This window comes from Bos javanicus, chromosome 11 (genome assembly GCF_032452875.1).
Source record: "Bos javanicus breed banteng chromosome 11, ARS-OSU_banteng_1.0, whole genome shotgun sequence".
Lineage (NCBI taxonomy): Eukaryota > Metazoa > Chordata > Mammalia > Artiodactyla > Bovidae > Bos > Bos javanicus.
The window spans coordinates 30,243,454-30,255,451 of NC_083878.1; the positions used below are offsets into that span (position 1 = coordinate 30,243,454).

Sequence of the window (11,998 nt, forward strand, 5' to 3'; positions counted from 1 at the left end):
TCATTGGCAATTTGATAGGAATAGCATTGAATCTGTAATTGCCTTTGGTAGTATAGGCAGTTTTACAATATTCTTCCTACCCAGGAACTTGGAATATCTCTCCATCTTTATGTCATCTTTGATTTCTTTTATTAGTGTCTTATTATTTTCTGTGTACAGTTTTTTTGTCTCCTTAGGTAGGTTTATTCCTAGATATTTAATTCTTTTTGTTGCAATGGTGAATGGGATTGATTCCTTAATTTCTCTTTCTGATTTTTCATTGTTAGTATATAGAAATGCAAGTGATTTCTCTGTATTGATTTTGTATCCTGCAACTTTGCTAAATTCACTGATTAGCTCTAGTAATTTTCTGATACTATCTTTAGGGTCTTCTATGTACAGTATCATGTCATCTGCAAACAGTGAGAGCTTTACTTCTTTTCTGATCTGGATTCCTTTTATTTCTTTTCCTTCTCTGATTGCTATAGCTAGGACTTCCAGAACTATGTTGAATAATAGTGGCAAAAGTGGATACCCTTGTCTTGTTCCTGATCTTAGGGGGAATGCTTTCAGTTTTCATCATTGAGAATAATGTTTGCTGTAGGCTTATCATATATGGCCTTTACCATGTTGAGGTAGTTTCCTTCTATTCCCATGTTTTGAAGAGTTTTAATCATAAATGGGTGCTGAATTTTGTCAAAGGCTTTTTCTGCATCTATTGAGATTATCATATGGTTTTTTATCTTTCAGTTTGTTAATATGGTATATCACCTTAATTGATTTGCACATATTGAAGGGTCCTTGCATCCCTGGAATAAATCCAACTTGATCATGGTGTATGAGCTTTTTGATGTGTTGCTGAATTCTGTTTGCTAAATTTTGTTGAGGATTTTTGCATCTATGTTCATCAGTGATATTGGCCTGTAGTTTCTTTTTTTGTGTTGTCTTTGTCTGGTTTTGGTATCAGGGTGATGGTGGCCTCGTAGAATGAGTTCCTTCTTCTGAAATTTTTTGAAAGAGTCTTAGAAGGATAGGCATTAGCTCTTCTCTAAATATTCGATAGAATTCTTCTGTGAAGCTGTCTGGTCCTGGGCTTTTGTTTTTTGGGGAGATTTTTGATCACAGCTTCAATTTCAGGGCTTGTAATTGGGTTGTTCATAATTTCTGTTTCTTCCTGGTTCAGTCTTGGAAGATCAAACTTTTCTAAGGATCTGTGCATTTCTTCCAGGTTATCTATTTTATTGCCATATAGTTGTTCATAATAGTTTCTCATAATCCTTTGATTTCTGCATTGTCTATTGTAACCTCTCCTTTTTCATTTCTAATTTTGTTGAGTTGATTCTTCTCTCTCTCTTTCTTGATGAGTCTGGCCAAAGGTTTGTCAATTTTGTTTATCTTCTTAAAGAACAAGTTTTTAGTTTTATTAATCTTTACTATTGTTTCTTTCATTTCTTTTTCATTTATTTCTGCTTGGATCTTTATGATTTCTTTCCTTCTACTAATTTTGGTGTTTTTTTCCTCCTTTTTCCAGTAGTTTTAGGTGTACAGTTAGGTTGTTTATTCGATGTTTTTCTTGTTTCTTAAGGTAGGATCGTCTTGCTATAAACTTCCTTCTTAGAACTGCTTTTGCTGAATCCTATAGGTTTTGAGTTGTCATATTTCATTGTGATTTCTTTCTAGAAATTTTTTGGTTTCCCTTTTGATTTCTTCAGTAACCTGTTGGTTATTTAGAAATGTGTTGCTTAATCTCCATATGTTTATGTTTCTTACAGTTTTTTTCCTTATAATTGATATCAAGTCTCATAGCATTGTGGTTGAATAAGATGCTTAATACGATTTCAATTTTCTTAAATTTACTGAGGTTTGATTTGTGACCCAAGATGTGGTCTATCCTGGAGAATGTTCCATGTGCACTTAAGAAGAAGGTGTATTCTTCTGCATTTGGAATGTCCTGATGATATCATTGAGATTGATCTTATCTAATGTATTATTTAAAACTTGTATTTCCTTATTAACTTTCTGTTTTGATGATCTGTCCATTGGTATGAGTGGGGTGTTAAAGTCTCCTATGATTATTGTGTTACTGTCAATTTCTCCTTTTATGTCTGTTAGTGTTTGTCTTATATACTGAGGTGCTCCTATGTTGGGTGCATAGATATTTACAATTGTTATGTCTTCCTCTTGGATTGATCCCTTGATCATTATGTAGTGTCCTTCCTTATCCTTTGTAATCTTCTTTATTTTAAGGTCTGTCTTGCCTGATATGAGGATTGCTACTCCAGCTTTCTTTTGCTTCCCATTTGCATGGAATATATTTTTCCATCCTCTCACTTTCAGTCTATGTGTGTCTTTAGGTCTGAAGTGGGTTCTCATGGACAGCACGTATATTGGTTTTGCTTTTGTATCCATTCAGCCAGTCGGTGTCTTTCGGTTGGAGCATTTAATCCATTTACATTTAAAGTAATTATTAATATGTGTGTTCTTATTGCCATTTTCTTAATTGTTTGGGGTTGATTTTGTAGATCTTTCCCCTTCTCTTGTATTTCTTGACTATTCAAGTCCCTTTAACATTTATTGTAAAGCTGGTTTGGTGGTGCTGAATTTTCTTCACTTTTGATTGTCTGAAAAGCTTTTTATTTCTCCATCAAATTTTGCATGAGATCTTTGCTGGGTAGAGTAATCTTGGTTGTATATTTTTTCCCTTTAATACTTTAAATATATCCTGCCATTCCTTTCTGGCCTTCAGAGTTTCTGCTGAAAGATCAGCTGTTAAGCATATAGGGTTTCCTTTGTATGTTACTTGTTGCTTCTCCCTTGCTGTTTTTAATATTCTTTCTTTGTGTTTAGTCTTTGTTAGCTTGCTTAGTATGTATGTTGGTGTGTTTATCCTTGGGTGTATCCTGTATGGGACTCTTGGACTTGATTGACTATTTCTTTTTCTGTGTTGGGGAAATTGCAACTATAATCTTTTCTAAAATTTTCTCCTACCTTTTCTTTTTCTCTTCTTCTTTTGAGACCCCTATTATTCGAATGTTGGTGCCTTTGATATTGTCCCAGAGGTCTCTGAGACTATCCTCAGTTCTTTTCATTCTTTTTACTTTATTCTGCTCTTCAGAAGTTATTTCTACCATTTTGTCTTCCAGCTCACTGAGATTTGTTCTTTTGCTTCAGATATTCTGCCTTTATTCCTTCCAGAGTATATTTAATTTCAGTAATTGTATTGTTTGTCTTTGTATGTTTATTCTTTACTTCTTATAGGTCTTTGTTAATTGATTCCTGCATTTTGTCCATTTTGTTTTCAAGGTTTTTGATCATCTTTATTCTGAATTCTTTTTCAGGTAGTTTGCCTATTTCCTCTTCATTTATTTGGACTTCTGTGGTTCTAATTTGTGCATTCATTTGTGTAGTATTTCTCTGCCTTTTTGTTATTTTCTTTAACTTATTGTGTTTGAGTCACAGTCCACTTCATCTCCCTAGGATGCCTTCCAACACTGTGCTGATCTGGACCTGCTGTGGGGGCAGCCCAGATTCTAATCTGGCCCTACTCCTGTGTGTTCTTGCTTCCAATATCCACAGCTATCAGAACTAGTGTGTTTTCTTTTGTGGGAGCTCTCAATGTCCTTTTATATATTCCTCAGACACAGAGTCTGCCTAGTTTTTCATGTGGATTTAATCTTCAGCTTGTACAGCTGGTGGGAAGGTTTTGGGTCTTCTTCCTTAGCCACACTGCCCCTGGGTTTCAGTTGTGGTTTTATTTCCACCTCTGCACGTGAGTTGTCCACTGGGGTTTGCTCCTGAGGCTGCCCTGGAGGACCTGGGTTTGCCCCTGTGAGGGCCAGGTGTGGAGGTGGTGCAGGTGCTTGGGTCTCAGGGGTTCTGGCAGCACCAGGTACTCAGGGGAGTTGGCAGCTAAGGCAGCAGGAAATACAGTGCTCTAGAAGTGTATGGCAACCAGTATTGGCCAATACGCTCCAGTATTCTTGCCTGGAAAACCCTCTGACAGAGAAGCCTGGCAGCCCACAGTCTACAGTGTCGCAAACTTTTGGACATGATTGAAGCAACCCTGCACACATAGATGCAAGATTATTTTTTGCCTATGGCAGCTCTGCTCCAATAAGAGTTGAGCATGAAGGTGGTGCAGCTGTTTGGCTTGTGGGGACCTCGGCACAAAGTGTGCAGGACTGCCTCTGCCCCAGAAGTTATTGCCCTATCAGAGTCTTTTTTCAAGCCTCTTGTAGCTGGTGATCAGAAGGCCTCTTTGGCCAGTCTTTCTCTGGAGCTCTGCCTGTTCAGGCACTTGCCTGGCGTCCTTCTCTGTTGTTCAGTATGTCAGGCACATATATGGGCCCCCAGGCTGGGGTCCTACTCTGTGTTTGGCACATCAGTCACTTAAAGGAGCACCCTGGGTGTCCTATTCTGTAGTTCTGTGTGTCAGGTGTTTGATGGGCTAGGCTTTCTATTATTCAGCTGTTGATGCTGGTGTATAAGGAAAGAGAGGCTATGGTGATGGCTCCACCCCTTACTCAGCAGTATTGCCTTGCTTTCGTGGCTGCCCGGCTTTCCTCCACAGGCATTTCCCACCACAGTCTCTTCCCTCACATCCCCTCGATCCATCTCTCTGCAGTCAACAGTGGCCCTCACCTTGAGATTGCTCCATAATCCCTAAACTCCAATTCCCAGCCACTGAGCCTTCCAGGGGACGTGTGTCCCTGTCTGGGGTATGTATGGCTGCAGCAAGAACTGTCTGATTCTCATTCCATTTAGGCTGCCACAGATCAGCTGTTTCACTCTCAGCCTTAAATGTTTCTCCTCTGACTCAGACAACTGCCCAGTGTGGGGATCAGACCCCTGCTTCAGTTCCCTGACCCACCAAGGGCAGGCCCAGTCCTACTAACACTCCTGATTCTCCCCGCAGTTGCATTGTCCTACCGAGTTTTGTGTGGTTCTATGTATTCTTTTACACTGGTCAGCACCCCTGTCCACTCTCACCTGATGTTCTGCATGCACTTCTGTGTCTGAAGGTGTATTCCTGATGTAGAATGTATACATATATCTATTCTTTTTCAAAATCTTTTCACATTTAAGTTGTCACATAATATTGAGCAGAGTTCTCTGCACCATACAGTAGGTCCTTGCTGGTTATCCATTTAAAATATGGCAGTGTGTACATTTCAATCTCAAACTTCCTAACTATTCCTCCCCCTCTGCCTTCTCCTTTGGTAACCATAACGTTCTCTAAGTCCGTGAGTTTGTTTCTGTTTCATAATTAAGTTCATTTGTACCATTGTGGTTTTTTTTTTTTTAGATTCCACATGTAAGTAATATCATATGATATTTCTCTGTCTCTAACTTATATAAAGGGCTTGAGCATCCTTGGGTTTTTGGATTCTGAAGGGGGCCCTGGAACCAATCTCCTGAGGATACCCAGGGATGATTATATTCCTTCCTTAGTATTACGGGATGGTCTATGCTTTTCTTGTATATTTCTTGTTGCAAAAAGAGAATCTTCCACTTCTCTAAGAAACACAGGTTCCTTTTAGTGAGAAATAGTATTTCAAGACCATATTTTTGAGTACTGGATTAGTTCACTGCTATTGGCCTGGATATTGTTTCTAGGCATTTCAGTGAACTCAACTAGGTAGTATATACGTCAACACCCACATTTGTGTTTTCTAAGGTGAAATACCTCATGAGTTTACAATGATATTTCCAATTCAAATTCAAGTCTACAGGCTTTTTTCTTAGCCTCTTCTATATTACAACTGTATCTCCTTTCTTCCAAACTATGAATCTTGATTCTCAAGGGAACAGGGGATAATGGAATTAAACATCTCTTGACTACTCATTTGTTTTATTATATATATCACACATACAATAGTCTCAGTTAGCAATACTATGTACTGACAGTAACTATAATTTTTTTTGCGTTATGCTCTCCCTATACTCCCTTATCTTTTTATCATTGTGCTATATCTACACTCCCTAAGAATGTAAGCATTATATACTAGACTCTCTTCCTTTTAAGGCTTCCCTGGTGGCTCAGCTGGTAAAGAATCTGCCTGCAGTGCAGGAGACCTGGGTTTGATCCCTGGGTTGGGAAGATCCCCTGGAGAAGGGAAAGGCTACCCACTCTAGTATTCTGGCCTGGAGAATTCCATGGACTGTATAGTCCATGGGGTTGCAAAGAGTTGGACACGACTGAGCGACTTTCACTTTCTTCCTTTTAACCTTCATTTAGTCTTAGTTCTATTAAATGTATATATTCTGTACTTAATGTTCATTAGGAGTCCTTATCGCAATCCATCTCTAATCCTTTAGATCGAAGTTCATTCTTTAGTAGATTCCTTGGGAAGGGCTCATGGGTACAATATTGCTTGAATTACTGCATACTGATAATCATACATCTATGCACTTGAAAGTCAGTTTTTCTGAATATAAAATCTTTGGCCTACATCTTCTCTTTTTGAGTATCTTAAATATCTTACTTTGCTTCTTCTGTTATATGGTGGTAGTGTTGAAAAATCTGATGCTAATCCAATTTTCTTAACATTACAAATCACTTACTATTTTTGCTTAGAAGACCAAAACATGTTTTCTTTCTTTCTTTGAAAACAATTCTAGAATATGACTGTTTTGTTTGTTTTGAGTTCATATTCTCAGAAACAGATGTTTGCTGTAGCTTCAAATCTTTTTTTTTTTTTGCTTCAGGAAAGTTTTCTTCAGTTAGTTTTCAAACATTTCTCCTGTTCTCTTGCTGTGGTTTTCTTTCCTAGGATCATTATTGTCTACATGTTGGCTCTCAATTGTCTGTATTTAATATGTGTCACATTCTCTTAAATCATTTTTATCTCTCCATTTATCTTTATTAAAGATAATTTTTTTATTTAAAAAATATTCCTTTTCTTCACCTATTCCTCTCAAGGCATAATCTACTGTGTTTATTGATTTATTGGTTCTACATTCATCTGCAATTTTTAAATTATTATTCCTTTCTTTCTCTTCTTACTTTTGGACCATGCCACAGAGCATGAGGTATCTTAGTTCATGTGGTATCTTAGGTATCTAACCCTAACCAGAGATCAAACCAGTCCCTCCTGCAGTGGAAGCATGGAGTCTTAACCACTGGGCTAACAGGGAATTCCCTTTTCTTTCTTTTCTGAGTTCTGTCAACTCATTTCTAATTTTTTTCTAAGTTTGATTTATATTATTCTTTCAAATATTTTATTATTTTCTTGATGTCTTTTAGCTCATTTTCAAGCATTTTGGACCATTTTTATATATTCTGTGAGCATATCTGAGTGCTTTCATTATCTATAAAGTGGACTTTAATGTATGGTTCAAGATCCTTTTAGACACACTGAAAGGGAAAAGCTATTATCTATTTTCATGCTCTTACGAAGATGTTATTTTTCTCTTTCACTGTATTGACATTTGCACTGATAATTCAAAGCAAGGATAGGCAAAATTGCTAGTTTTATCACGAATTAAGGCAGTGGCACCAAAAGGTATTAGTAGTCATTTTAAATGCATTTTTAAAAAGCCAGTTTTACTTAAGAATGTCCTTGATGAAATATGAAAAATTATTAATTTTATTAAAGTTTGTCCCTTGAATACACATTTTTTAATGTTCTGAGTGACAAAATGGAAAGTACATATGAAACACTCAGTTCAGTTCAGTTCAGTCACTCAATCGTGTCCAACTCTTTGTGACCCCATGGACTGCAGTTATGCCAGGCTTCCCTGTCCATTAACAACTCCTGGAGCTTACCCAAACTTATGTCTATTGAGTTGGTGATGCCACCCAACCATCTCATCCTCTGTCATCCCCTTCTCCTCCTGCCTTCAATCATTCCTAGCATCAGGGTCTTTTCCAGTGAGTCAGTTATTCGCATCAGGTGGCCAAAGTATTGGAACTTCAGCTTCAGCATCAGTCCTTCAAATGAATATTCAGGATTGATTTCCTTTAGGATGGACTGGTTGGATCTCCTTGCAGTCCAAGGGACTCTCAAGGGTCTTCTCCAACACCACAGTTCAAAAGCACCAATTCTTTGGCACTCAGCTTTCTTTATAGTCCAGCTCTCATATCCATACATGACTACTGGAAAAACCAAAGCTTTGACTAGACAGACCTTTGTTGGTAAAGTAGTGTATCTGCTTTTTAATATGCCGTCTACGTTGGTCATAACTTTTCTTCCAAGGAGCAAGTGTCTTTTAATTTCATGGCTACAGTCACCATCTGCAGTGATTTTGAAGCCCCCCAAAATAAAGTTGCTTCTTGGCCTTTTGGCTAAGATCAAGTGTAGTATGAAACACTAGCTGCATACTAAATTGTGATGGTTCTTTCCAGGAAAAGTATTGAAATGTTTGAATTGCTAACTGAACTAATCAATAATTTTTAAAGTAGAATACCATCTTTACTTGAAAGAATGACTAACAGGTAAGCCATGGTTATTCAGAATTGAGTGTTTTATAGACATATTTTGAATATGAACTAAAATATGCCTGAAACATCATGAAAAATAACTTGTTTCCAGTGATAAAATTTAAGTTTTCAAGTGAGCACCTGAATTTTGGAAAACTTATATTTGCCACTGGCTTCCCTCATGGCTCATATGGTAAAGAATCTGCCTGCAATGTGGGAGACCCAGGTTTGACCCCTGGGTTGGGAAGATCCCCTGGAAAAGGGCATGGCTACCCACACCAGTATTCTTGCCTGGAGAATTCCATGGACAGAGGAGACTGACAGGTTACAGTCCATGAGATCCCAAAGAGTTGGATATGACTGAGAGACTACATAGTTTCACTTTGATATTGCAATTTCCTAACACTTAAGTACTATTCAGGTGACACTGTGGTGAGATTTACAAGTGTGACTTTTTGCAATTGTTTAGTGAATGTGTCAACCTTTGAAAGATCCACATAATTCAGTGAACTGATAGTATCCAAAGGATTAATGTATTGTTATAAAGTTATGCATGGGTAAAAGATTCATGCAAAAATAAAATAAATCATGTCAAAGCAATCTTGAGATAAAAGAACAAAGTTGGAGGCAACACACTGACTTCAGCCTATACTATAAAGGTACACTAATCAAAACAGCAAGGTTCTGGCACAAACACAGATACACAGATCGATGGAAACAGACTGCAGGCTCCAGAAATAAACCCACTCACTTGTCAGTTAATCTACAACAAAGGAAGCAAGAACATACAGTAGAGAAAAGACAGCTTCTTCAATAAGCAGTGCTATGAAAACCGAATAGCTACGTGGAAAATAACTTTTTTATCACCATATACAAAAAACTCTCAAAATTTAGAAAAAAGACAAAATGTAAGACCTGAAAACATAAAACTTCTAGAAGGGAACATAGGCAGAACACTTTTTGATGTAGCAATTTTTTTTTTGGATCTGTTTCTTAAGGCAAAAGAAATAAAAACAAAAATAACAAATGAGACCTAATTGAACTTAAAAGCTTTTGCACAGCAAAGGAAACCATTGACAAAATGAAAAGACACCTATTGAATGGGAGAAAATATCTGCTTAGTGAAATAAATCAGACAGGGAAAAAAATTACTCTATGTTATCATTTGTATGTGGGATCTGAAAAATAAAAGAAATCAATGTATATAACAAAACAGAAACAAGCAAACTCACAGATATAGAGAACAAACTAGTGGTTACCAGTGGGGAAAGTGAAATGAGCAGGGACAAGATAGGGGTACTGGATTAAGAGATATAAACTACTATTGAGGGAGTGAGAGGGAGACTCAAGAGAGAGGGGATATTTGTATACATATAGCTGATTCCCTTTGTTGTAAAATAGAAGCCAACACAACATTTTAAAGTAATTATATGTCAATAAAAAAAGAGATATAAACTACTATATACAAAGTAAATAAGTAATAAGGATATATTGTACAGTGATCAGATCAGATCAGTTGCTCAGTTGTGTCCGACTCTTTGCGACTCCATGAATTGCAGCACCCCAGGCCTCCCTGTCCATCACCAACTCCCGAAGTTCACTCAGACTCATGTCCATCGACTCAGTGATACCATCCAGCCATCTCATGCTCTGTCATCCCCTTCTCCTCTTGCCCCCAATCCCTCCCAGCATTAGAGTCTTTTCCAATGAGACAACTCTTCGCATCAGGTGGCCGAAGTACTGGAATTTCAGCTTTAGCATCATTCCTTCCAAAGAAATTCCAGGGCTGATCTCCTTCAGAATGGACTGGTTGGATCTCCTTGCAGTCCAAGGGACTCTCAAGAGTCTTCTCCAACACCACAGTTCAAAAGCATCAATTCTTCGGTGCTCAGCCTTCTTCACAGTCCAACTCTCACATCCATACATGACCACAGGAAAAACCATAGCCTTGACTAGACGGACCTTTGTTGGCAAAGTAATGTCTCTGCTTTTAAATATGCTATCTAGGTTGGTCATAACTTTCCTTCCAAGGAGTAAGCGTCTTTTAATTTCATGGCTGCAGTCACCATCTGTAGTGATTTTGGAGCCCAGGAAAATAAAGTCTGACACTGTTTCCACTGTTTCCCCATCTATTTCCCATGAAGTGATGGGACCGGATGCCATAAACATAACTATTATTTTGTAATAACTTTTGATGGAGTATAATTTATAAAAATATTGAACCACTATGTTGTATATCTGAAATCAATATAATATTGTAAATCAACTCTAATAAAAATTAGAAATGAAAAAAAATAAACCAATAGATTAATAGAACAGAATTTGTAAAGTTCATTAACAGAGTTTCATATTCTGAGTTAGCAACTAACCTCCTAGCAATTATCAATTGCGAAGGTTTGGTGTAATATCAAAGAGGAGTATTCACAACTATCTGAAAAGTAATTAATACACCTCTCTCTTTTACAACTACATACATGTTTAAGAGGAGAGTGAAAAAGCTGGCTTAAAACTCAACATTCAAAAAACGAATATCATGGCATCCAATCCCATCACTTCATGGCAAATAGGGAAACAATGGAAACAGTGACAGACTTTATTTTCTTGGGCTCCAAAATCACCACAGATGGTGACTGCAACCATGAAGTTAAAAGACGCTTGCTCCTTGAAGAAAAGCTATGACAAACATAGACAGCACATTAAAAAGCAGAGACATTACTTTGTCAACAAAGGTCCATCTAGTCAAAGCTATGGTTGTTCCATTAGTCATGTATGGATGTGAGAGTTGGACCATGAAGAAAGCTGAGTGCCAAAGAATTGATAATTTTGAACTGTGGTATTAGAGAGGATTCTTGAGAGTCCCTTGGATAGCAAGGAGATCAAACCAGTCAATCCTAAAGGAAATCAGTCCTGAATATTCATTGGAAGGACTGATGCTGAAGCTGAAGCTCCAATTCTTTGGCCACCTGATGCAAAAACAGACTCATTGGAAAAGACCCTGAAGCTGGGAAAGATAGGTTGAAGGCAGGAGGAGAAGGGGACAACAGAGGATGAGATAGTTGGATGGAATCACTGACCTGATGGACATGAGTTTGAGCAAGCTCCAAGGGCTGGTCATGGACAGGGAAGCCTGGTGTGCTGCAGTTCATGGGGTTGAAAAAGAGTCAGACGTGACTGAGCGACTGAACTGATCTGTTTAAGACCAGATTTTGTTTTTTCATTTATTTTGACTAGAATAGCACATCACAACAGATGGAATGCAGAAGCAGATAGTAGAATCTGGCTGTTTTCTATTAAGCCCAACAATTAAGAGATCTGTATACATGTAAAATAGTACTATTCTTCTTATTAAATTAGTTTTTGGTGTTGTTTGGGAAAATACAGTGATTTTTCATTAAATATTATTAATGTTAACATATAATGGCTACACTGCTGTTGGTGGGAATGTAAATTGATACAGCCACTATGGAGAACAGTATGGAGATTCCTAAAAAAATTCTGGTATAAAACTATGGTATGACCCAGTAATCTCATTACTGGGCATGTACCCTCAGAAAACCATAATTTAAACGGACACATGTACTCCAATGTTCATTGAAG

At 37.6% G+C, this 11,998-nt stretch overlaps 1 pseudogene; it reads left to right on the plus strand.

Annotated features, from left to right (window-relative positions):
* The first annotated feature begins 8,246 nt into the window (after window positions 1-8,246).
* Window positions 8,247-8,414, plus strand: LOC133257905 (U2 spliceosomal RNA; annotated as a pseudogene).
* The last annotated feature ends 3,584 nt before the right edge of the window (window positions 8,415-11,998 follow it).